We start from the raw sequence: 5,021 nt of genomic DNA on the forward strand, positions 1-5,021 counted from the left end.
GGAGACAATTTTGATGTGGCTCAGGTCCTTCAAGACGAGATGACCATTCGTTGTCCTGTGCATAGGTATGGGGTTTCTTTCCCATCATTAGTCATTTATTTATGATGTGATGCATGGGTACCAGAAAATAGGGCCACAGATGGGGAAGTCAAGCGTGAACCAAATTTCAGGGCTGATAAAGTTATAATTGGGAAGGAGCCTGTTGGGACTGCTGAGGCAGAAAGTGAGGAATCTAATGCGCCTGACGAGGGCAATGAGGTACACGGTCAGGATGTCTCTCCTTCTCCACCGCATGAGCAGGATATTGGGGAACCTTCCGGCATCGGATGTGAAATGAGAATGAGCGCTTTAGAACAAGAGGTGGCAAGGATGCGTACTTCAGTCACAGATTAGGGATCTCGAGTGGATGCCTATACTATACAAAAATGCCAAATCCAAGAAGAAGATCATGGCATGGCTGCATGCACTTGGCCGAGCTTGTCATCTGGACCCTGGCACTATCTCCGACACGGACTGACTTGATCAGGTGAGTTTTCTTTACCTTAATAACTTTATTTGTATGTCATGGGGACATGCCACCATTAAAGTGTGGGGTGGGGGATTTTCACATGTATGTATATGAGTTTTATTTTTGTTTTTGTTAGTTGATAAAGTTAAAGATAGAAAAATGTTGAAAATAAATTAAATAAAAATTTTAAAATTTTTGATTTATCCCGACGATGGATATTATTTGACGGGTTCCTTAAGGGATTAAAGTTGAAAGAAAAAGACAAGAGATTTTCTTTTGTAGGTAGTGTATTAATTTCCCTTGAGTTTTTCTTTGTGCCGCGGTTCTTTTCTAAGTGTTTTTGTTTGAACCAGGTGTAGTTAATTTTTATTTTTGTTAGGGGTAGGAAACCTTGTGCTATGATTTGAATGGAAGGAAATATCTCTTGACTCTATTATACCTTGAGAATAGTGAGTGATTTAGTTGTGACGCTTAGGCTCAGTTTTTGGCTCTTGCATAAGTACCTTAAATTGTATGATCTTAACTTTGCTTAACCGCTCTGACTAGAGTGTCGTGATAGTCCAATCTTGGGTGAGTTATGTGTCGTGTATGAGGTTTGTGTTATTCGTGCATTGCATTTGACATTTAGAACTTGCCTCGTGTGTTTTCGGAGCGAAATAGTAGTTTTATTCAGTATTGGAAGTAATATAGGCATTTCGTTGTTGAGCCAGATATATGCTTGTATATAGCTAAAATTGGAGAGTCCGATTTTGGGATCATCCTAGCATTTCATAGCTCGTTGCCAGAAGGCTCAAGGCATAGCTCGAGGTTTGATGAACCAGAAGGCTCAAGGCACGACTCGACCTCGGGGCAGCACAAATAGGTGGCTATGATGAATGAGTGGGAGATTCCCAAGGCAAGCGGTTAGAGCTAACCAAGTCTATAATAATAGTACAAGTCTGTACTGTGGCATTAAATAATTGTACCAGCCATTTATCCTTGTAATAAATGCATATGTACTATATTGGGATTCCCCCTCCTATATAAATGAGACCCTTTTCATTTTGTAAACACACATGATATTCAATAGAAGAACAAGAACATTCTCTGCTCTCTACCTTAAACATATTCTTCGTTGATTTTATTGCTTATATTTATTACATTGCTTACATTTATTGCATTTCATTGATTGTTCTTCACTTATTACTTATCACTAATCGTAAAGAGCCCTCATCAAAGCTCTTAGAACTGTTAATCCTTCATCGGCGTCCACAACCTATGGTTTTAGCCCGACCTCGGGGCCCATCATAAGCTAGCCCGAGATCCCAATTCTCGGCCATTCGGTTTTCTTACCATACTATCTTTAAGCTCTTATCTCATTTTCCTAACTCACACTTAGCATCTATTGCCTAACAACTAGCATAAAAATAAATCACATATTTTTAGAACCACAAAATCAAATCTAATTATAATTACCATTTTCAAGGTAAACAGTTTGGCGCCCACCGTGGGGATAAAATAATAGTGATTGTTTTTGTGCTGGTTTACTGAAAAATGCAAGTTATTCTTCACACTTTTTCTTGTCCAAGAACCTTTGATTTCAAGCCAAAATTTCTAACTCAGTGAATGCACATGAAGAGAGCGGCCCTGAGGACCATGGAGAGAATGGTGTAGCCATTCCAGGCATTAGTGTACCACCGCGAAACCCTGAGGATGCACCAGTACCATTCCCCGTAGATGTGGTCTCATGCAATGCCCAACACGTAGATACAAGATCCCACACTAACGAGAGTATACGCCAAGAAAACCAACAAGAAGCTCAGAAAACCCCAGCTCGGGAGGAATAATAGGTTAGCCTTCACATCATTTTTGAGATGTTGCAGGCACAACACCTGGCGATTGCTCAACTGCAAAGCCACCAAAAAACTCCAAGCACAACAGCACCGAAAATGGCTCCTCGAGCCGAACAGGTACCGGAGAGATCGAGCAAAAACAGGTCACCAGTCGACCCAACTATTATGAAGATGCTCGAAGACCTCACAAAGAGGATTGAATCGGGCAAAAAGAAGATAGAATCTAATGATAAAAAGGTGGAGACCTACAATTCAAGGGTCGATCAGATCCCGGGCGCACCCCCGATCCTGAAGGGTGTTGATTCAAAGAAATTCGTACAAAAGCCATTCCCATCAAGTGCGTCTTCGAAACCCATTTCGAAGAAATTCAGAATGCCCGATCTCCCGAAGTACAACGGAACCTCGGATCCCAACGAGCACGCCACTGCTTACACTTGTGCCATAAAAGGAAACGACCTAAAGGACGACAAAATTGAATCCATCTTGTTGAAGAAATTCGGGGAAACACTTTCAAAAGGGACTATAATGTGGTATCAGAACCTATCCCCGAATTCGATAGACTCATTCGCCATGCTGGCAGATTCTTTTATAAAGGCACATGCCAGTGCCATCAAGGTCGCTACAAGTAAGTCCGACATCTTAAAAATCAAACAGAGAGAAAATGAGATGTTGCGAGAGTTTGTATCTCGCTTTCAAATGGAGCGAATAGAGTTACCACCAGTCTCCGATGACTGGGCAGTGCAAACCTTCACCCAAGGTTTGAATGAACGAAGCTCGGTAACTTCGAAGCAGCTAAAGCAGAACTTGGTTGAATATCTCGCCGTGACTTGGGCGGATGTCCACAACCGGTATCAATCAAAGATTAGGGTTGAGGACGACCAACTGGGAGCCCCCTCAGGCTGAGTATATCCTTGCAGGCTCCTGGCAAAGGATTCCAAAACCAAACAAGGAAAGGTACCAACCATACATTGAAGATCGAAAAAACGCCCCAAGGTGTAACATACCCCGAAACAACAGAAAGGGCAGATCGAGGTCAGAATCCATGGGGACTTGTGAGCGGAGTTGGATTTGACAGATACACAGGGCCGACCTAGGCACCCCGGTTATCTGAGTACAACTTCAACGTTGATGTTTCAGACATTGTATCAGCCATAAGTACAATTAGAGACACCAGGTGGCCAAAACCCGTACTATCTGATACGTCACAAAGGAAACCTAACATGCTGTGCAAATTTCATGGAACACATGGTCACAGGACCGAAGATTACATACAACTCCAAGAAGAAGTAGCCCGACTAATCAACAAAGGGCACCTCCGAGAGTTCCTCAGTGACCGAGCGAAGAATCAATTTCGGGAAAGAGAAGCAAACAAGAAAAATGAAACAGAAGAACCACAATATGTCATCCACATGATCATTGGAGGAATCAACATCCCGCAGGAACCTATTGTCAAAAGAACAAAAATATCCATCACCAGGGAGAAGCGAACTCGAGGTTACGTACCCGATGGCGCTCTCACATTTAACAACGAGGACATGAGACCCTGTCTCAGCCTCATAACGATGCATTAGTAATTTCTTTTCTTGTGAATACATTTCAAAGTAAATGTGTACTTGTAGATCGAGGTAGCTCGGACAACATTATCAGGTCGAGGGTGGTGGAGCAGCTCGGACTGCTCGACCATATCGTGTTTGCCTCTCAAGTCCTCAACGGATTCAACATGGCAAGCGAGACAACCAAAGGGGAAATCACCCTCCCGGTCAACGTGGCTGGCACAACCCAAAAGGTCAAATTTCATGTCATCGAAGGGGACCTGAGGTAGAATGCCTTGCTCAAAAGGTCATGGATACACTGCATGAGAGCAGTACCGTCAACCCTTCATCAAATGATGAAGTTTCCAACATAAGACAGAATAAAAACTGTACACGGGGAGCAACATGTAGTAAGAGAGATGTTCGCGGTGCACGACGTGACACCAACATCGGCATTTTCAACATCGAAGGAACCAAACGATAAGCAAACAACAAAGTAGAAATCACGAGCTACATTCTCGGCTGCACCCGAGCAAATTTGCAAATGACCGTACCGCATCCCCGGAGCAAACATTTGAAGAACATCGAGGCTCGAAGCTCCATAGCTACTAAGGTATAACTGCCTCCCTTTTTTATTTATGTTTTACACTAACCTATGCACATGAGTCCAGTTAGAACAATTGGAGCACTCTCCAGCTTGAAGACCTTAGGTTTTAAAGCATGTGTTGCACTCTTTTCCTTCGATCGGATTTTATCCCAAGAAGGGTTTTTCCAGCAAGGTTTTTAACGAGGCAACATCTATATGCTGCCTAAGGAGGACTTGACAAGTATTCAAGGCTTCTCTTCAATAAACCTCGAACACTGGGGGGTATCCCCCAAAGAGATCACCTTCTCAAAGAAATTAAGAGGGCCAAAAAGGGTCTCGATAGGAAAATGATGTATCGGGCCAAATGGTTGAATGAACCGTGTCTGCATAGAATAATTGAACCCTTGACGATGAAAACATATGAACTTGTACCATGTAATCAAAGGAGTATCTTTTACCACAAAAAATGCTTTGCGCTTCAAAGAAGTCTGCTATTTTTACAAGAAAAGGCTCCAGGGCCAGAAGTTTCCCGAACACTCGGGGACTGACGTCAAAAACTCGAA

This window comes from Nicotiana tabacum, chromosome 22 (assembly GCF_000715075.1).
Source record: "Nicotiana tabacum cultivar K326 chromosome 22, ASM71507v2, whole genome shotgun sequence".
NCBI lineage: Eukaryota > Viridiplantae > Streptophyta > Magnoliopsida > Solanales > Solanaceae > Nicotiana > Nicotiana tabacum.